This window comes from Schistocerca nitens, chromosome 11, assembly GCF_023898315.1.
Source record: "Schistocerca nitens isolate TAMUIC-IGC-003100 chromosome 11, iqSchNite1.1, whole genome shotgun sequence".
NCBI lineage: Eukaryota > Metazoa > Arthropoda > Insecta > Orthoptera > Acrididae > Schistocerca > Schistocerca nitens.
Genome location: NC_064624.1, coordinates 16,095,339 through 16,118,815, shown reverse-complemented (window position 1 = coordinate 16,118,815; position 23,477 = coordinate 16,095,339). Strand labels below are relative to the sequence as shown.

At 38.2% G+C, this 23,477-nt stretch overlaps 1 protein-coding gene across 3 annotated transcripts in view; it reads left to right on the top strand.

The window, feature by feature from the left end:
• The window catches only part of LOC126213114 (uncharacterized), a 282,224-nt gene extending 260,445 nt beyond the window's left edge, over positions 1-21,779 (top strand). For 2 of the 3 annotated variants that reach the window (XM_049940717.1, XM_049940716.1), the window contains exon 13: positions 20,007-21,732. The gene's annotated coding sequence lies outside the window, so the exon portion shown is untranslated. Of the gene's footprint in view, positions 1-20,006 lie in introns of all 3 variants that reach the window. The other variant, XM_049940715.1, reaches the window with a different exon arrangement.
• The last annotated feature ends 1,698 nt before the right edge of the window (positions 21,780-23,477 follow it).

Below are 23,477 nucleotides of genomic sequence, written 5' to 3'. Positions count from 1 at the left end.
CTTTTTATGTTTCCAAGTCGTTTTTATTCAACATTAATAATGTAGTTCCTGTAAACAAGTCAAATTTCTGTACAAAACAAATGTTGAAATTTACTGACTTGTCGCATGCTCTAGGTGAAAAATAGATGTGAAACTTGCCTTATAATTGAAATAAATGGCTATAGCTCTCTCATAAGTTGCATGCAACTTATGACGGACCTACAACCATTTATTTCAAATGTTGAAATGATAGTCACAATTTTTAATTTTCCATGAAATTGGCAGAAGCCTGGTTTGACACATGGGGCACTTCAAGAGAAATATCTGTGTTTTGTTTTCTTGTCTCAAGCCTTTGTACAACACTTTCAGCTCCATCTGTTTTTTCAAAAGTAGGCATAGATTCACCTACTGCTGCCAGTCGAACATGAAATGGTACAGCATTGTTCTTGGTTATAATGGTTAGTGGACAGCCTTTCTTTGTACAGGATGTGAAGCCATTTATCAATTGTTTCATAAGTTGTAATTGAAAGTTCAGTTGATTGTAGTATCCTTCTTGTTCTTTGTTCATTTATGTACAATGTAAGGCATTTACAATTCCATGTCTAATAAGGAAGTAGATGCCACCATGTATGAGAATGTAGACCTAGTGCATAACATTCTCTAATTTTACTGAAGTGATCTATGCCTCCCATTATGTCATTGTATGTTGCTACAGCTTTTGGACAACTAATACTTGTAGTTCCGTCCTTATTCTTCCTTAAGACAAGTGTTCTTTCTCTAGTGTTACCTGAAGCTGTCAAAATATTGTCAGGTATGTTATCCATCCATTTTATAGGTAGGCAGTACCATATCTGTATTGGAACTGAAATTCTCCACTTTTCTACATAGATTGCTCTTTCATCATCGAATGAAATCCTATCCACTTTACTCTCCCAGTGATCCTTGTTCAACAGCATTTGCATCAGATTCACAGTGGTGAAGTAGTTGTCAAATGCTACCACAATGCCACTGTGTTTCAGCTCTTGTGTCAGGCTAATGATTGCTCACACTCCAAGATAATTTTCTGAAATCCATCACCTGACTTTTCTGCATAAATATCACAATTTGTGATATAACCTGTCTTTGAGCCTGCTAAACACCACACATTGTATCCTCATTTGATTGGTTTCAAAGGCATATGGGTGTTGTCTGCCTCTTGAAAGGTACCATGCTTTCATTTACAGGCAATACCTTATTGTCAGTGTATGGCTTACAAATTGTGCTGTTCAGAAAGGCTCAGAAACATCAGCCTTTTGTCATTTATGTCAATCAGTAATTTTCTAAACCTATTTATGTAGAATAAAACATCAATCTTGATGAAACATTTTAAAACTGAAATTAAAACAGTCCTGATCACAATAGAACATTTACTGAATACGTCAACTGGTTTGTCACGTAACAACCATCTTCAGATCATGCGAAATGTAAGTACAATATACTCCTTTTGTCAGAAAAGTTCCAAGACGGGTATTTTAAAAATGGAAAATTGCTTTTACCAAGTAATGAATCTGGTTCCTATTGAAGAAGCCCACTTGGCTGTCCATACACAGTTGCCAACCTTTCTGTAAGCCTTTGAAGCAAGCAGGCAAAATTTCAATTTCAATGCTTGTAAGCTCATTTGTCACAGCCCATTGGATGTCTGCAATATCTTGATGAAACTTTCAGTCAGCTTTTCACTAACAGAAACAAGAAAAAATCACAAAGTGAGAGTTTGGGAGATTATGGTAGATGTGGGATGGTAATAGCAGAATGTATAGCCACATACTCAGTAACAGATAAAGTGGTATTAGGTCTTGCATTGACATGCAGTAAGAACCAGTCCTGAGAGTGCCACAAATCGGAGCAGTGATGCTGAATTGCTTGTCAAGACTTTGATGTAAAAAGCTTGGTTCACTGTTTGACCTGGAGGAAAATACTCATGGTGAACTAATCCTTTACTATCAAAGAATACAATCAACGTCATCTTTGTTCTTGAAGATCATCGTTTCACTTTTTTTGTGGCTGGTGATCCAGAACTCTTCCATTCAGCACTTTGAGGCTTTGTGTGAGGTTCATACTGGTAGCACCAACTTGCATCCCTAGCAGTAATCTTTCACAGAAAGTGGGATCACATCTGGCTCTATCCAATAGCTGAGCAGAAATTAGTCATCTTTCCTCTTTGTGGGTCATCTGTTAGTGTTAGGGACAAGTTTTGGATAAAATTTGCATTTCCCTTAATCTTTGCTTAGGATCTTATGATACACATCATGATTCTAATTAAGTTTTTCTGCTATCACACACACAGTTACATGGTGGTCTTGGAATAACTACCCGACATGCTCCACATTTGCATCAGTGTGCTGTAGACGGGCCACTAGCTCAGGGATTGTTCTGAACTAAATCTCTGCTTTTACAAAATCTTTTGTGACACTTGAAAATGTGACTTCTTAAGTGTGCCTCACCTGCATATGGTTGCTTAATCATTGTCCACATTTCACTACAGGTTTTCACTCTTTGCTCACAATCAGCATCCATTGTGTCACCATAAGTAATGCGCCAAGAACCCACACAATGTGTTGATAAGCACAACCCTGCCATCTAGAGAGTTTGTGTGGAAACATGGCCAAGGTCATTTCAAGGACGTACTCATACCAAACTGTAACATAAAAATATTTTCTCCTTTTTAGTGTTGCAAATTCAGAAAAAAAACCTTTCCTAGAACTTTTCTGATGGACGGAGTAGATTGAGAGAGAAATCTAATGATAACAGTTTATGCAGGATAGGTAAAATATGACAAAATTAAAGTTAGTTATACTAACCATAGCAGGTGATGGTAGTAGTGAATGGAGCAGGTATCATGGATGCATGAACGCCAACTGCTGATGACAGTAGAGGGGGTGCAGGTTCAGTACAGGAAGCTAAGCCCACAGCTTATCGCATTACATCAGTAACAACCAGTCAGGCATACAGGACATAAAAAGCGTTATTAAAATAATGTCTACATAAAACAGTGTCCCTCCCGCCATGAACCATGGACCTTGCCATTGGTGGGGAGGTTTGCATGCCTCAACAATACAGATAGCCGTACTGTAAGTGCAACCACAACGGAGGGGTATCTGTTGAGAGGCCAGACAAACATGTGGTTCCTGAAGAGGGGCAACAGCCTTTTCAGTAGTTGCAGGGGCAACAGTCTGGATGATTGACTGGTCTGGCCTTGTAACACCAACAAAAATGGCCTTGCTGTTCTGGTACTGCGAACGGCTGAAAGCAAGGGGAAACTACAGCCGTAATTTTTCCTGAGGGCATGCAGCTTTACTGTATGGTTAAATGATGATGGCGTCCTCTTGGGTAAAATATTCCGGAGGTAAAATAGTCCCCCATTTGGATCTCCGGGCAGGGACTACTCAAGAGGACGTTGTTATCAGGAGAAAGAAAACTGGTGTTCTACGGATCGGAGTGTGGAATGTCAGATCCCTTAATCGCACAGGTAGGTTAGAAAATTTAAAAAGGGAGATGGATAGGTATAAGTTAGATATAGTGGGAATTAGTGAAGTTCGGTGGCAGGAGGAACAAGACTTCTGGTCAGGTGAATACAGGGTTATAGATACAAAATCAAATAGGGGTAATGCAGGAGTAGGTTTAATAATGAATAAAAAAAATAGGTGTATGGGTAAGCTACTAAAAACAGCATAGTGAACACATTATTGTGGCCAAGATAGACACGAAGCGGACGCATACTAAAGTAGTACAAGTTTATATGCCAACTAGCTCTGCAGATGACGATGAAATGTATGATGAGATAAAAGAAATTATTCAGGTAGTGAAGGGAAATGAAAATTTAATAGTCATGGGTGACTGGAATTCATCAGTAGGAAAAGGGAGAGAAGGAAACATAGTAGGTGAATATGGATTGGGGCTAAAAAATGAAAGAGGAAGCCGCCTGGTAGAATTTTGCGCAGAGCATAACTTAATCATAGCTAACACTTGGTTTAAGAACCATGAAAGAAGGTTGTATACATGGAAGAACCCTGGATATACTAAAAGTTATCAGATAGATTCTTTAATGGTAAGACAGAGATTTAGGAACCAGGTTTTAAATTGTAAGACATTTCCAGGGGCAGATGTGGACTCTGACCACAATCTATTGGTTATAAACTGTAGATTAAAACTGAAGAAACTGCAAAAAGGTGGGAATTTAAGGAGATGGGACCTGGATAAACTGAAAGAACCAGAGGTTGTACAGAGTTTCAGGGACAGCATAAGGGAATAAGTGACAGGAATGGGGGAAAGAAATACAGTACAAGAAGAATGGGTAGCTTTGAGAGATGAAGTAGTGAAGGCACCAGAGGATCAGATAGGTAAAAAGACGAGGGCTAGTAGAAACCCTTTGGTAACAGAAGAAATATTGAATTTAATTGATGAAAGGAGAAAATATAAAAATGTAGTAAATGAAGCAGGCAACAAGGAATACAAACGTCCCAAAAATGAGATCAACAGGAAGTGCAAAATGGCTAAGCAGGGATGGCTAGAGGACAAATGTAAGGATGTAGAGGCCTATCTCACTAGGGGTAAGATAGATACTGCCTACAGGGAAATTAAAAAGACCTTTGGAGAAAGGAGAACCACTTGTATGAATATCAAGAGCTCAAGTGGAAACCCAATTCTAAGCAAAGAAGGGAAAGCAGAAATGTGGAAGGAGTATATAGAGGGTCTATACAAGGGCGATGTTCTTGAGGACAATATTATGGAAATGGAAGAGAATGTAGATGAAGATGAAATGGGAGATATGATACTACATGAAGAGTTTGACAGAGCACTGAAAGACCTAAGTTTAAACAAGGCCCCGGGAGTAGACAACATTCCATTAGAACTACTGACAGCTTGGGAGAGCCAGTCATGACAAAACTCTACCATCTGGTGAGCAAGATGTATGAGACAGGTGAAATACCCTCAGACTTCAAGAAGAATATAATAATTCCAATCCCAAAGAAAGCAGGGGTTGATAGATGTGAAAATTACCGAACTATCAGTTTAATAAGTCACAGCTGCAAAATACTAACACATATTCTTTACAGACTTTCTTCAAAGTTCTTATTGTCCAGTTGTGCCAAAATGTCTTGTAGCAGGTGGTGGCCGGTGTAGTAGACTTTATATAAACCAAAATATTTAAAAATGCCTCTTTCTCAAGCAACAGTTATCACAAAAATCCTCTTATATATGAGGGTTGGAATTTAAATAGTGGCAAATATTTATTCACAACCGATACTAAAGAGTTACATATTTGCACCTGTTACTATCCTTCAAAGTAGTCACCGGTGTTGTGTAGAACCCATTGCCAGTGATGTGGAAGGTGTAATATATCATTAGAGAACCTGTTCTGTTGATGGTGTGAATGGAGCAGTCTACTGGGTTCTACACGATGCTGGTGACTACTTTGAAGGACAGTAACATGTGCAAACATGTAACTCTTTTGTATCAGTTGTGAATAAATAGTTGACACTATTTAAGTTCCAACCCTCGTATAACAAAATTTCCCTCTGCGAGGAGTGCTTCGCCTGTGTAATCCTATTTCCAGATGCAATGTGATCCTTTCATACTTTACAAGCATCAGCCTTGCTCAGACATTTTGGGGTCTGCTGAGTGGAATATTTGTCCTCTGCTGTTTGTGGGAACGGTGAGGTCCTCTGTCAAAGAAAGAGGATGTGGACAGCAGCAGAGACAGAACTGTGAGAGGATACAGTACTTCTTTATTGCTTCTTTACTAATTTATACGACTTGGATTCTGATGTGTCGGCAGCTGGGCCAACACCTTGTAGATAGAGGTGGCTTAAAGGGCACGCGAGACTAACGCAGACGGGCGTGAAGTACTGGAACAGGATACGTAATTAATGCTATGAAGAAAAGAACGGAGCTTCTCATATACTTATCTTTAATTTCTTCTTGTACATCTCTATGGTGAACACAAGTGAGACTCTAATTACAATCACTGTAAGGCTAATGGCGCCTTGCTAGTTCGTAGCCATTAACTTAGCTGAAGGCTATTCTGTCTCTCGGCTAATGAGAGAGAAAGGCTTCGTACGTCTAGTCGCTAGCTCTGTCGTCCGTACAACTGGGCTGAGTTCGAGTCAGTCTCTCGAGACCTGCCTTGTGGTGGCGCTAGGTTTGCGATCACACAGTGGCGACACGCGGGTCCGACATGTACTACAGGACCGCGGCCGATTTAAGCTACCACCTAGCACGTGTGGTGTCTGGCTGTGACACCACAGATTCCACCATGGAACTGCTTATAAGTGGACCTGGAAAGGCATGAGAAGGGACACAAAAAGTCTTTAATTATTCCATCTGGCTAATGAAGAAAGTCAAGTGCATTTTTTTCATCACGTAGAAGTGGCTGTCATGTTTACAGTTGGAAATGCAGACAGGAAGCTGCTTACACAGTGCAGCACTGACATGGTGTGCTTACTTGGTGATGGTGTGGACACTGCATGTGGCACAGTTGTGTGCAGAACATGTAGCAGGTGGTGGCCGGTGTAGTAGATGGTTACAGTGCTGCTCAGCATCAGGTTCCAAACTGCTGGCTGGAATCTGGCGATCCCAAGGAGATGACAGCTGGAGTGTTGTTGGCTTCCCATGCTGGGTAGACGGGCAGAAGTACCTCCTTTGAGGCCTGGTGGCACAGGTTGAGACAGACTGGGTGTTGCTTACTGCCCAGCTGGCCGAATACACTGATGGGCTGGTATGGCCATTGTAAATACTGCTTCCATGTGCTGACACTTACAGATGGTGCTATGTTTTGGTGTCAGTCACACAGAACCAACTGGAACAGAACAATGGCTGGGGTCTGGCATAACAGGCAGTGCATGTCAATGATGTAGGAGTGGCTTATTGAAAGCTGGCCCCAGGGCAATGACACCCAGAGGGGGTGCTGATCAAGCATGGATGATCACTGGCTGCAGCAATATCTGTGGTTTGTAGCCTTTGGCACTCATAGTTGACATCACAGGAGTTGATCACACAGTTCAGTGACCAGCACCTACTGTCTGGTTGTGTCCCCCTTGCAGCTCTTGGCTCTGAACCTTTTCTCCAAGTTCTCATAGACTTTTATCTATTACAGTTCTAAGTTCTCCATTTAAGAGTACTCCCAGAGAATGGGTAAATAGAATAAAAGTAACATAACTGAACATGTTACCATAACATTGAGAGCTTTTGACAGTGTGTATGTTATAATGCTCCTGTCTCACAATGCCAGTGTTGAGAAAAAGAGATAAGCCAGTAAAATTTCTCAGTGTTGCTCAACCTAACACATTCCTCTACCTCAAATGACTCTGATGACAACTGGATGTATAACACAGCTCTCCTGTTGTTTGTACAAGGGAATTCAGCTTTTAGAAGTCTGGAGTGTATAATCACCTTTTCTCAGTATCACACTTTGCCTTGGTGTGCAGCAGAATATTTTGATTATACCATGCTGTAGAAATACCATGCTGCCAAAAGAGAACCTCATGTTCAGCACTTATAGAATGTTGTATGAAGCACTGTATTATACATTCTGTTCATGATGGTATAACTGAAAGTAAACATTGTGCCATATACTCCTTTACATACATTATTTGATTCCCATTTCCTCATTATGTAAAGTAATCCCTGTCAAGTAGTGTTGTGTGCAGTTTTTATGGGAGCCTTGCACCTCACATGTGGCATTAACGGTGGATTTGACCAGCAACAGCCGGGGCCTACCTGCCAGTTGTGAGGGCCCACACCAAGCAAGAATGGGGAAGTATACTGGTAGCCTAACAATAAAACATCAAATGCTATATACATGTGATCCATAAAATCTGTGAACAGTTGGCAAACAACAAAACTTCAAATGCCATTTAGTACAGTTTGTAAAAAGTGCAACTAATATGTGGTGAAATCCAGTAATATCTTTCACATGGGATCCTGCAGAGAAAACAAGCAGTGAAAAGAAATCTTAAAAACATAAAATAGTTTATCTACATGAAATATGTGATATGCTGTACAATAATGCGCTGAAACTACAGGTGGGAATTCTTGTTCAAAAGTCAGTAGTTTACCCATGCTCTGTTTTTAGTTCCCTGCCATAATATACTAGACACAAGACACTGTAATAGACTCAGATGTTGTTTCCTCAATCGGCCATACCGGCAGTGTCGAATAGTCATTCTCTTCACCTATGTTCAAAACAACAACATGTAGCAGCTTTGAACAGTTTTATAAATAATTGAAGTCTAAATGATGTCTCATAAGGATACATTTTTATAAACAGTGGACATGCAGTGTTACATGAATTCATTATACTATATTTGTAATCTGACCTTTTTCTGCCTTTTTGTTATCCATTTAAGTGTATTCAGTTACTTAATAAAGTGTTGGAACAACATGTTTACTCTGATTCCTTCAGGACTGGTAGCCTTAAGACAGTACTCTCTCTCTCTCTCTCTCTCTCTCTCTCTCTCTCTCTCTCTCTCTTTAAAACACACACACACACACACACAACATTTTATACCATTCTTAGCAACATCAGGCTAAAAAGCAAAATAGAATTGTGTCACACTGAAAGATGACATGCACTTGACTTAAAAATGAATATAATGGGCAATATACTCTAAATCCTCATGAAAATAGTAGCAAAGTTACGCTAGCCTACAGAGAGGTGTCCGTATTCACCAGATGTAACATTTGACTTACAGTTGTGTATCTGTTTGGAAAGTCAAAGATATGGTTGACATCTTCTTTTTCACAGTGCCAAAAGGGCATACCACCAAGCCAGTGTGATGTGTTTCCCAGTGTAGGCATGCTTGTACATGAAGCACTTTATCTATTTCAAATTTCTTGAAACATCTGGTGCTCTGGTGTTTCTCTTGCAGGAACATATGTTACAAGTAACAATTTTATTTAACATATTGTCTACCTTTTTATTTAGGTGATAGATCTGCAGATGGTGCCCTTTCTTCTTTGTAGTTCCTGCATTTGTTAGTTTGTCTGCTGTTTTATTTCCAGGAACTCTGCCTTTGTATACAGAACAAACTTTTACCTAGCACATGGAAACACTGTGGTTTCTAGTTGTGCCCGTAAATATCTGTTTTATGATGTCATGTACCACTGGATGATTGTTTCATCAATTGTAGAAGTATCTCAGTTTTCAGAGACTGATCTGGTTTAAGCGCAAATAAAAACCTGATCATCCAGATATTTGTCAGTGTACATGTACATTTGCTGTAAAACTATTTTCTCAGCCATTCATCATCATCATCATCATTTAAGACTGATTATGCCTTTCAGCATTCAGTCTGGAGCATAGCCCCCTTATAAAATTCCTCCATGATCCCCTATTCAGTGCTAACATTGGTGCCTCTTCTGATGTTAAACCTATTACTTCAAAATCATTCTTAACCGAATCCAGGTACCTTTTTACAAATGTGGCAGTATACATGTGATGTGTTACGACAGCAAAAGGAACCTGTGACCACTGGAGGCAGTGTCACAAGTTCCTCCAAAACCGTAACACAACACACACACACATATGTAATACTAACTAATGTAAATCCACCCGATGATGGAGGTTTAAACATTCAAAACGCGTCGTGGAAAGAATAAAACTGTGACTGGTAACAGTAAACTTGTTGTTTCATTTAACTCCTATTTTTTATTCATTATTAAACCTACTCCAGCATTACCCCTATTTCATTTTGTATTTATAACCCTACCTGACCAAGAGTCTAGTTCCTCCTGCCACCGAACTTCACCAATTCCCACTATATCTAAATTTGAACTATCCATTTCCCTTTTTAAATTTTCTAACATACCTGCCCGATTAAGGTATCTGACATTGCATGTTCCAATTCGTAGAACGCCAGTTTTCTTTCTCCGGATAATGACGTCCTCTTGAGTAGTCCCCACCCGGAGATCCAAATGGGGGACTATTTTACCTCCGGAATATTTTACCCAAGAAGATGCCATCATCATTTAATCATACAGTAAAGCTGCATGCCCTTGGGAAAAATTACGGTTGTAGTTCCCCTTGCTTTAAGGGAACAATTGACAGGAATGGGGGAAAGAAATACAGTAGAAGAAGAATGGGTAGCTTTGAGGGATGAAATACTGAAGGCAGCAGAGGATCAAATAGGTACAAAGACGAGGGCTAGTAGAAACCCTTGGGTAACAGAAGATATATTGAATTTAATTGATGAAAGGAGAAAATATAAAAATGCAGTAAATGGAGCAGGCCAAAAGGAATACAAACGTCTCAGAAATGACATCAGCAGAAATTGCAAAATGGCTTAGCAGGGATGGCTAGAGGACAAATGTAAGGTTGTAGAGGCTTATCTCACTAGGGGTAAGATAGATACTGCCTACAGGGAAATTAAAAAGACCTTTGGAGAAAGGAGAACCACTTGTATGAATATCAAGAGCTCAGGTGGAAACCCAGTTCTAAGCAAAGAAGGGAAAGCAGAAAGGTAGAAGGAGTATGTAGAGGGTCTATACAAGGGCATTGTTCTTGAGGACAATATTATGGAACTGGAAGCGAATGTAGATGAAGATGAAATGGGAGATATGATACTACGTGAAGAGTTTGACAGAGCACTGAAAGACCTGAATCGAAACAAGGCCCCAGGAGTCGACAACATTCCATTAGAACTACTGACAGCCTTGGGAGAGCCAGTTCTGATAAAACTCTACCATCTGGTGAGCAAGATGTATGAGACAGGTGAAATACCCTCAGACTTCAAGAAGAATATAATAATTCCAATCCCAAAGAAAGCAGGTATTGACAGATGTGAAAATTACCGAACTATCAGTTTAATAAGTCACAGCTGCAAAATACTAACACGAATTCTTTACAAATGAATGGAAAAACTGGTAGAAACCGACCTCTGGGGAGATCAGTTTGAATTCCATAGAAATGTTGGAACATGTGAGGCAATACTGACCTCACGACTTATCTTAGAAGAAAGATTAAGGAAAGGTAAACCTACGTTTCTAGCATTTGTAGACTTAGAGAAAGCTTTTGACAATGTTTATTGGAATACTCTCTTTCAAATTCTGAAGGTGGCAGGGGTAAAATACAGGGAGCGAAAGGATATTTACAATTTGTACAGAAACCAGATGTCAGTTATAAGAGTCGAGGGCTATGAAAGGGAGCAGTGGTTGGGAAGGGAGTGAGACAGGGTTGTAGCCTATCCCCGATGTTAATCAATCTGTATATTGAGCAAGCAATAAAGGAAGCAAAAGAAAAGTTCGGAGTAGGTATTAAAATCCATTGAGAAGAAATAAAAACTTTGAGGTTCGCCGATGAGATTGTAATTTTTTCATAGACAGCAAAGGACTTGGAAGAGCAGTTGAACGGAATGGACAGTATCTCGAAAGGAGGGTATAAGATGAACATCAACTAAAGCAAAACAAGGATAATGGAATGTAGTCAAATTAAGTCGGGTGATGCTGAGGGAATTAGATTAGGAAATGAGACACTTAAAGTAGTAAAGGAGTTTTGCTATTTGGGGAGTAAAATAACTCATGATGGTGGAAGTAGAGAGGATATAAAATGTAGACTGGCAATGGCAAGGAAAGCGTTTCTGAAGAAGAAAAATTTGTGAACATCGAGTATAGATTTAAATGTCAGGAAGTCTTTTCTGAAAGTATTTATATGGAGTGTAGCCATGTATGGAAGTGAAATGTGGACGATAAATAGTTTGAACAAGAAGAGAATAGAAGCATTCGAAATGTGGTGCTACAGAAGAATGCTGAAGATTAGATGGGTAGATCACATAACTAATGAGGAGGTATTGAATAGAATTGCGGAGAAGAGGAGTTTGTGGCACAACGTGACTAGAAGAAGGGATCGGTTGGTTGGCATGTTCTGAGACATCGAGGGATCACCAGTTATATATTGCAGGGCAGCGTGGATGGTAAAAATCATAGAGGGAGACCAAGAGATGAATGCACTAAGCAGATCCAGAAGGATGTAGGCTGCAGTAGGTAGTGGGAGATGAAGGGTCTTGCACAGGATAGAGTAGCATGGAGAGCTGCATCAAACCAGTCTCAGGACTGAAGACCACAACAACAACAACAACAACAACAACACCGAATATTCATGACCAAGAATGATGAGGGTGATATTCACCTGTAAAATCCTATCTACGATTGAGGAAAAACAATTCAGCAGAATACATGATCCATTATTGGTGGACTGAGCTTTATGGTTTCCTGGAATTCTTCTTAAGAAAAGTTTCAACCAGGTGGGTTACTCAACTTTTAATACATAAACCCTTGCGATACTAAGGCATCTTCCATAATCCGCATTACGAAGGAAGAAAGGTGCTTTGTGGTCACAGTAACAGAAATTTAAAAAGGCAGAGTTCATTAATTTTGGTTTGGTAATATTAACAACATATTTTGTGAAGAGGTACTGATGTGCAAATAGGGTCCAGAACCTGAAAATGTCTTTTGTCACTCTCTTAGCAGTATGAGCACATTTTTCAGTAATCTGTAGTACTGACTTCATGAATACCACAAAATAATTAATAATGCAAATTTTGTTCATTCTTGTTGAGATTTCCTCTCAGCATACGTTTTAAATTGATATTGGCATGTGAGTAAGGCTCTGAGCCTGGAAATATTGTATATGACATTTTCTGGGGAAAGTACCATCTACTATTTACACACATTTTTGGACTAACTTAATTAAAAATTTAAAACATTTATGTAATCTGGTAGAAGAATTCATTAAAAACAATAAAGAGTTTTTCAAAATTTAAAGCAACTAACTAGATTGCAATGTTTTCAAAAGGTGAGCATAAAGTACCGCCCACACTGATCTTGCAAGGGTTGACACAAAAATGAATGGAATTTACACAGTCTTTTATCACTTAGTAGAAGGATGTTGCAGAGCTTTTAGCTTTTGAACCACATTATTACTTGTGTCAACATCTGGGTTTTACATAAAAGTCTAGAAACAAAATGACAATCAGTGGAACTGCATTATACATGACCCCTAGCAAAACCAGAAAAAATCAAAAAAATTCTGAGCACCAAAACAGTTATGTCCACAGTGTTTTTGGAGAAAAAGGACTTCTTATTTATCTACTTTATGCTTCAAAGAGAGACTATAAATGTAGCAGCCTTCTGCCAAACCCATCACCAATTATTCCTGGCTAATCAAAATAACCTGTTCAGTGACATGTTGCTTCTTCCCAGTAATGCTCTCACACATCCGGCTTGGTTGACGAAGGATTAGTTTCTCTGTTTAAGTGAGACACTTTTGAACATTTAAGTTATAGCCCAGACTTGCTCTGAAATGGTTACCAGCTTTCTTTCCGATTGGAAGGATGTTTTGGGTGGAGGACAGTATGGATATGACAATGAACTGAATGAAGACAATACTGACAGGTTCAACAACTTGGCGGCAACAGAGTATGCAGATGGCTATAAAGGCTTGTGGAGTGCTATGAATAATGTATAAATTTGAATGGTGACTGTGTAGAAAAAGCGGACAAATGCCAGTAGGACTGGTCATCTAGGTAATCATAATAATTATTATATATTAATAATAATAAAATTTTGTGTGGATCAGTGGCATTTATGCAAGACTTCCTACTGGATTGACTTTAGCAGCTTGTGTGTCCCTAACCTGCAGCAGTTATCCAACTGGGGAAATGGGACATATAGTGTAACGTGGACTTTGACCAATGGTTGTTTCTCATATCATTGAGAGGTGAAGATTTTGTTAAAATGGAGACTAAATCCTTGATCCAACCGAGATTTGATCCTGCAACCTCTCCTTTACATCTACATCTACATCATACTCCACAAGCCACCTAATGGTGTGTGCGGAGGGTACTTTTGGTACCACTCATCGATCCCTCCAACCTTGTTCCACATGCGAATAGTGCTTGTGAAGAGTGATTGTCAGGAAGTCTATGTATTGGCTTTAATTTCTCGAATTTTCTCCTCGTGGTCAATACACTAGATACATGTGGGGGAAGTAATAAGTTGTCAGACTCCTGAAAAGTGCTGTCCTGAAATTTCAGTAGTAGATCTCTCTGTGATGCACAATGCCCTCTCACCAGCTAAATGATCCCATGACGAAACATGCCACACTTTGTTGGATTTTCTCTACCTCCTCAATCAGTCTTACCTTATAGGGATCCAAGATAGATTAACAGTACTCAAGGATCTGGTGAACAAGCACCTTTTGAGGATGAGTTACATTTCCTTAAGATTCTCCTGATGAATCTGAGTCTGGTGTCTGCTTATCCCACTATCTGTTTTATATGGTCATTCCACTTACGGTCGCTCTGGTTAGTTCTGTCTAGCTATTTTATGGCAGACGCCGTCTCCATCTGTTTGTCATCAATAGTGTAGCTGTACAGTAGTGGATTTCCTGTCCTATGTGTGCTTAGTATGTTACATTTATTTATGTTCAGACTCAACTGCCAGAGCCTGCACCAATTGTCAATTCTCTTCAGGTCATTCTGCAAATTCTTACTATCTTTTGGCATTGCTACTTTGGTATAGACAACTGCATGGTCTGCAAATAGACTTAAAGAGCATTCCACACTCTCTACTAGATCATTTATATATATTGTAACAGCAATGGTCCTATCACACTTCTCTGGGTACTCCAGATATTACCTTTACATCTGCTCTAATAATCTGTAAGGTTCTTTTTTTCTATTAAATGGCAGTGGGGGATGGTGTCAAATGTCATAATGAAATCAAGCATCAGGGCATCAACCTGTGCACCGTTGTCCAGGGAACTATGAATCTCATGGAGGAACAGAGAGAGCTGAGTTTTTCAGGATCTCTGTTTGCAGAATCCATGTTGATTTTTATAGAGGAGATGTTCATTTTCCAAAAACGTCATAATTCTTGAGGATGAAACATGTTCCATAATTCTACAACAGACTGATGTCAGCTATACAAGTCTATAATTGTGTTGATCTGTCTTATGGCCTTCCTTAAAAACGAGAATGACCTGTGCTTTTTTCCAGTCATTAGGTACCTTTCATTGCTCAAGAATCTACAATGAATTATGGATAGAAGGGGAGCAAGTTATTTTGCATAATGTTTATAGAATATCTTATCATCTGGTCCTGATGCCTTTCCACTACTAAGTGATTGTAGCTGCATTTCAGTTCCACAATTGGTTATCTCAATATTTGCCATTTTGACAGCAGTTCCACAATTGGTTATCTCAATATCTGCCATTTTGACGTTTGTATGGCTATTGAAAGGAGGGACAGTGTTACAGCCTTGCACTATGAAACAACTTCAGAAGACCGAATTCAGTATTTCGGCCTTGTCTTGATTATCTTCCGTTTTGGTGCTGGTTTGGTCGGTGAGAGAATGAATAGATGGATTTTGACCCTGTTGCTGATTTTACATATGACCAAAATCTCTGGGATTTTACTCAGGTCGGTTGACAACGTCTTACTTTCGAAATCATTGAATGCTTCTCTCATTGCTCTCGTTATGGTCGTTTTCACTTCATTCACCTTTTGTTTGTCAGCTAGGTTTTTACTTATCTTGAATCTGAGATGAAGTGCTCTTTGTTTATGTAGCTCTTTACAAAAACGACTATTAAAAATGGTGGATCTTTCCCTTCCCTTAAAACCTTACTTGGAACATACTTGTCTAAGGCATATTGAACAATGCCTTTGCGTTTTTTTTTCCATTTGTTCTCCAAATCTTTGCCCTCATCACCAAATATTTGATGCTGACTGCTGAGATATTCTGAAATTTCTATCCTGTCACCCTTGCTGAGCAAATATATCATCCTACCTTTCTTAACATTCCTTGTAGAACCCATCATCATAGATGCTGTCAAAGCCTTATGATCACTGATACCTTCCTCTGCGTTACTGATTGAGTAAGTTCAGGTCTGTTTGTTGCCAGGAGGTCTGAAACATTACCCTCATGAGTTGGTTCTCTATCTGCTTAAGGTAATTTTTGGACATCCAGAAGATTGCCATACGACTCCAGTTTTGATGGCATAACACTCCCAACCTATACCTGGTAAGTTGAAGTCATTCCCTATTACAACCCCATGATCAGGAAAATTAGTAATGATATTCAGGAAGTTCTGTTGGAAGTGCTCTACAACTACAGATCCCGACCCAGGTGGTCTATAAAAGCATCCGATCATGATTTTTGGTCATTGTTTGATCACTAGATTTTATCGAATTTTTTGCTGCAATAAACACACAGCCACCACTGGCGACTAACCTAGCCTTATGATAAACATTTCAGTTTGAACTTAGGATTTCATTGTCACTGACATCTGGCTTTAACTAGCTTTCTGTTCACAATACTATGTGTGCATTATAACACTCAGTAAACAATACTAATTCTGGGACCTTTCCTTGAATGCTCCGACTGTCACTGTGGCTGATTTAACAGATACCAAGGGAAGGGTTCTCTAATTAAAAAAGCCCCATGTGCACACCACATGTACTCCACTACCGTAGTAGCCACTTCCTGTGTGTAATGCATGACTGATCTTTTTAAGCAGAACCCTACAATTCTGTACCTGATGGCAAAGGTCGAGAAATTCGCATCTGATCCGTCACAGAGTCTCTGAGCATCTGGTTTAGACCTTCCACTCTGCTCCAAACCAGAGGACCACGATCAACCCTGGGTATGGTGCTACAAATAGACAGGCTTAACCTGCACCCTACGTGCATTTGTAGTTGCCTTCACCAAATCTGCCAGCCGCTGAAAGGAGCCAAGGATGGCCTCAGAACCCAAGCAGCAGGTGTCATTCATATCTCATGTGGCACTACGTGCAGCCGGTTGCACCCAGTGCACTCGATAGCCGCCATCAGGGCCTCCTCCACATCATGGGTGAGACCTCATAACAAACATACCAAATGCACACTGGAATTATTTCCCACTTTGTCTGCTATCGCCCTGAGGGGCTCCATCACCCACCACATTGCAGCTCCCAGTGATAAGCATACCCATCCTCGGTACTTTTCCCGACTGGGCAGGAAAATCGACCACTGGCCCATTTTCTCATTTTCCAGATACATGCTTTACCACTAGACCACCGGGCTTGACTTATACCATATATAGATAGTTCTTGTATAGGCTCGAATAAAAATATGTTAGGAAACAAAAGTTCATTACTTTTAAAATGACACCTCTGTGTACTGCACTTCTTTTGTCTCACATTATTTATAGTTTCAAGCATTTTACGTAAATGTACTTTGCATTCTTCCATTCCAATGTTATGCATATCCTCAATGTTTTGTACTGTAGTTGTAGATCGTTTTCATTTCAATGGAAATGCCACCATATACAAATTCATGTTTATGTTTACTAGCTGTTTGAAACAGAGGAGGATCCTCCTTTTATTGACATAAAATAAATTTAGATTGCTGATATATAATTTATGGCAGCATGGCATTTTGATTTATCCATTCGTATTACACATACACAATTTGATCACAGAATTTGTACAATAATTCCTTTGATAAAGTTAACGTTTAGTATATGTTATTCCATAGAATGTACCACCACAGTGATAATGAAATAACGTCTCTGTATGAGGTCCAGAAAGTTTTCATCTTCCCCACATACTTTAAACGTGTTTTTGTCGATTTTTCTGTCAACTGAAAACACTACAGTTTCTGCAAACCCCACAATTACGCCACCTTGCTTACACTTTTTATGATGGTTTTCAGGAGGATTTTGTTAACTAGTTGTAGGTTAGTAGTGCATTTGTTGAATTCATGAAAGCCTTGACCACTATTAACCAATTACCATTACATGGTAAGCAAAAATTTTGTGTAGAGGCTAACAAATCAGGTACATGAGTATTCTGAAGAATTTGTGGTAATAAATCTCAGTGCATTGTTTTTAATGCAGAGACACCATTAGAAGCAAGCATGGAGTATCTGTAGTCAGTGCGATAGGATCATTGCTGCCAGATAACATTTGTAGTACTCCAAAGCATAATAAAGGAGGTTGTTATTGTATACAGGGAGTTCACAGTGTTAGAAAATTCTTGAGAATTGCAGAAAAAGTTGAACATGTTAATGCTTTATCCAGAGACTGGATGATGATATATTTTTAAAAATCAGTGTGAGGTAATGCATAGATAGTGAAGATAACGTGTAATTTCATTCACTACAGTATGAGCAATTGGACACCGCAATTAGCAGCAACCCTCCTCTATCCAGTAGTAGCTGACATCAGTGATTTACATTTATGATCAAATTAACAAGCTTTGGGGAATGTGAATGTCAGACCAGCATGTCTCAGAATTAATCGTAATAATGCATAATTCACCTTCAAAGTAATTACAACATCCTCCTCCTACAGTTCTGAGTGTTGTACGTTTCGTGCGTACCTTGCCAGGTCTGATTACTGGAAAAGATGCTGAAGAGTCATGCGTGATGAATTTGTTTAGTTTGCTTAAGAGAAATACAAAATACTCAATAAAACAATGGATGATAATGAACGAAAATAATATTGTGTTACTTTCCAAATCACAAAAACTAACTCCAGTAGGGATCAAACATGTTACTACGTATAAAACACTTGTGTGGTGGGGTACCAACAGTATTTCTTTATATCTACTGTCATGTACAAAACACAGAAGGAGTTAAAGATGTGCAAATATGCCATGAAGCCTTTACCACACACCATATGACAGTTTGCAGGGAGCAAATTTATCCATCCATGTAAAAGTTTTCCCTTCTAGTTTGAGGAATAATGAGATGCCCTCTTGGCACATCACCTGTAAGTAAGTAGAACCATAATTTATCACTTTTTATGTTGTAACTTTCAAGGTGGGTTACAGAACCGGTTTCTATCTTGAGAAGAATGTGCTTTGACAAAATGTTTACAATCCTTGTGCAGACATTTACTAGTATTGATTCATAGGTTACTCTTCCTCTCCATGTGAACAAGGAAAGAATATGAATGTCGTACTCATGCAGTATCACATTTCTCATGTTGTCGCTTTAATGCCGATGATGTTTTTGTATGATATTCGATGCTGACAGTGGTGTTAGTTTTCATATTTGTTCATTGTTTGGCAGATTCATGTGGCAACTTTTGCATTGGTCTGAAGCCATTCCTTAAAGTTTATAGGTTACATGTTTTATGCATAGAGTTGTATACACAAAACTCAATTTGTGAAGACTCATTAAATATTATATGTTGGGCTGTTACCATCAGATGCAGAGAATTAAACATGCTTGTATTGTAGATCAGTAAGCAGAGTTAAGTAGTTCATATAAGAAATTCAGCACTCTCAGTGTGTGAAATGCCATTATATTAACACAAGAAATATACTTTTTGAGGCAACTGTAGACATTTATCATTAGTATGCACCAATATCTTGCAGTTGTGTTGACAGCTTATCCTCATTTAAATGGAGAATCAGTGTCAAATAAGGGTTGTTTTAATTACTTAAAAATATTGTTATAATTTGTTTGGTTATTGTACTTGTTTTAGAATTGTATTGTTTTATAATATTTGTGAAATGCACAAAATCAGTCAATGAAAATGAAACATTCATATATAATTGTAGAACCTCATTAGAGATTTCATGTTGCCCATGTAAGAGAATGCTATCCATCTTTTGATTCTTGAGTTTTATTTTGCTGTTTAGAGCTGTTTATTGGCAAGGAAATAATTTGGGTCTACTGTGTTTGATGACTGATAGGAAACTACGAATCTCGGATAACCAATGCGTCAGAAAAAAAATGTTTTATGACCAAGTATATTGTTACTATTAAATGTTTCTTTTGAAGTTGTTATCAGTAATATAGAATGCAAATGCAAACTATATAAATAATTATAGAATAGTGCACCACCTGTGAAACGATTTCTAACCCATATACTTTAAATGATTGTAAATTTTCTCATGTGCACACTTTAAATACACCTCCTTTATAATCAAGAATTTGGTGCTTAGTCAGATTTTGTTTCTGTGTTCAACAAATTAAATATTCATTTCCCTTCTATTTATGTTTCAGGTCAATGAAAATTACAAGTGCTACCAGTAGAATGTTGTTTAAAGAGCTGAAGGTGTCTGCAGATAAATTTTGGTAGAAGTGGCACTCTAGCACAAGTACTTTCCCCTTGAGGGAGCAATGCAGCATGTACTAAAAATAATAACAGCTTGAAGGAAAATGAATTTTGTGGTTTCACATGCAGTTCATGCAAGCAGAGCTTTTCTTGAAAATATAGGCACATAAAGCACGTTTTTATTCACACTGATAGTGTGCTTCTGCATATAGTGCTGTGAGGTACTTTGCACCATAGTGGCTACAGCAAGCATTTAAGAAAGAGTGAACATAATTGAGGTATGTCTATAATGAGAGATGGATTACACAATGCTAGTGAGATATATAAATGTGGTGAGATTTACAGAAACAAAACTACAAAAACCTATCCAAAAGTTTGTCACTCGAACCTGATTGAGAAGGGATCTTTATCTTAAGAGTGTTGTAACAGCTCGCTTAGAAAACTGAGGAATATCAGTTGTATTTCTTTTGTAGAAAGCAGATCTTATAGATCTATGTACGATACTGACGAAATGCCATGCAATTGTGATGTTTGTGTGAAATCCTTTATTATGATCATCTCCAGAATCATTCATTATTACATATTGGCGACAGACGTCATAATTGTGATTTTGATAAGAAAATGTTTGTTGTGAGTGTATGGTAAACTTAAGATGTCACATTAGCACATCCTGGCAAAAGTTTGAGCGAAATCTTTTATTGAGCATTGTGATATCAATACATACTGTCGAAGTTGGAAACAAATGTGATATTTGTGGGAAATCCATCAGTGTTTCCAGATTTCCAGTTCCACCACAGTGTCACGTGTTGGGAAGAGGCATTCAGTAATACATGCTAATGAGATGTCACACTAATGCGATATCCTTGGGATATATATTACAAATTTTGGTAACCTTCAGGGGTAGACATTAACACACACTGGTGAGAGACATAACATGTATGTTTTGTTTATGGAAGCCCTGTTCTGTTGTGATAGCAAGACCCACATCAATTATAAGAGGTTGTTTTCAAGTCATGTATACAGAAAGTTATATATTGTACAGATAATGCAAAAATTAGGATTAGTAACTACGAGCAAAATCAAACAAGTGCAGTTCAACTGCAATTTGTTTATTGAAGTTAAAGTTTTATTGAAATCCATGAACTAATGTGCTGTGTGTAGTTTACAGGTAGGAAATTGTGTTATCTTTCATGTGGAAACGTAAATCACAATTTATAATGCTATATCTGGTTACACATCAAAATTTGCAATGAAAGAAAATTTGTTACTCAAGGTTGTTGCCTGGAACCATATGGCTACATGTTAAATATTTGGTTGATTTATATCAACTTGTCTGTTGCAGAGCTCTTACAATATTTTGTTGTTTTTAAAATGATTTACTTATGTTGGATTTTTAGTGTAATGTTTTCATTATTAAGCACTTATTAATTTATTTTCCTGTATTTATAATCTTTGTTTCATTATTTGTTGGTTTGATAAGCTTCTAAGTTGTACAGATGTTCAATGATTCTATCGTTGTTTTAAAATATAAGTTTATTATATATTCATGTGCCTATTGTTTGTGTTTTTTGACTTAGCATCAGATTCTCTATAGACAACTGTACTAGAAAATTTTACTCCTATTCTGCGTGTATCACTGTAATAATGTTCGTGACTGTCTGTGTGTGGTATGTGTTCTTTGCTCAATATATCTTTCTCACCAGAAATACTTTGATGAATAAAATTCTTCAAATTACTCATTTTACAAGAAGATTGAGTTTATTATATTTTCAGTGTATAGAAGTGCTCCTCATGTTAGTCTATCAACTGGCTTAGCAACAAAAACAGGGAAACTATTCACATTGTCATGTGAGTTAGCCATTACATTTTAAACTAATTGTGGTTGTCCTTAGAAGAAACATATATCACAATATTATTTCAAATAAACAATTTGTAACACTGTTCATGCCAATGGGTCCATGTCCCATCTAGATGTACTCATGCCACAGACTGGTTAGATTAGATTAGATTAGATTTACTTTCATTCCAATTGATCCGTAGTGAGGAGGTCCTCCAGGATGTGGAACTTGTGCACCTTTCTGTAGATTGCAAAAGCTCATCCCCACACCCTAGCAGGTGGAGCATCTGTGCACACTTCTGATTTTTGGTCCAGAGAGAAGGGTGAGAGTGAAATTCATTATATTCGTAGTGGTATTGATACCTTAACATTACAAGGTACTATGTGAACCATATATATAGTAATGTGAAATATTAGTCAGCCTTACATGGTGGAGTCCAACATTGTTTGGGATGATGATAATTCAAATCCATGTCTGGCCTCCTTTGATAGGTAACAGTGCATTCCTTCCACACTCTTAGAATATTATGAGCATGGGCTCTTCCTTTCCAATGTTATTGCAATGTTCAGTAATCAATTGCAATTCTCTACTATTCTCTTAACGGTACACAGTGCAGTTAATTTGCATATTTTCTTTGTTTTCATTGATGATACTCTTAGATATTTCTGGAGAGGATTATGCATTTCAAAAAAGTAATTAAATTTTTTGTGTAATAGTGAGAATGCTTGGTAGCCATCTAGTTATCTTTGGCATTTCTCATCACACATAGTAGGGCAATGACGATCCTGGCTCATTCTGTCATGAAATTGTAATTATTGCATTGAAAAAAGTAGGGGCCGTGTAATGACTGAAAGCATTATGCAATTGTGAGTGAATCCCCTTCCTCTCTCATGCCCACTCCAGCTAATATGAGTGTAGTATTAAAATGAGGCAGCCAGTCAACGAGTGGTCTCAATAAATAAACAAATAAAAGCAACATCCAACATAGTGAAACTAGCCCAGCTGTGGTTCATACACCTCCTCTGTTCTCTCCAGTTGGTAAGAGCATAGTATTATAACGAGGTGTAAAATGGTGCCAAATCGAAGGAATACAGCAAAAAATTATATAACCTCCATGTGAAATTCAGAGATACGCATTATTTCCGATGAAAGTCAAATATTTTCATACAGATTCATGCCTCTGTATTTCATTATTGCAATATTAAAGTGATGCATGAAACTGATATCAAGTTGTATCATTTCCTTGAAAGTAAAAGATATTTGCATAGTATACTCTACAAATCTCCTTATTTAAAGAGGTACTATTGAAAATATGGATGAAAATAGCAACAAATTGCATTATTTCTGTGAAAATTAAGGATAAGTATGTAAAATGTTGTAATGAACTACATGCACACACTCCCCCCTTGGGTCCCCCCCCCCCCACACACACACACATGATGAAACGGTTCAGGAAGAGTCATTTCATAAATGTCAGACATCTGTCATGTACAAGTGTGCTCATTTAAGATAATCTCAAGACAATGCATCATTCAACAATGCTCTATAATAAGTCTGTGAAGTAGGGATGACATCTACCTG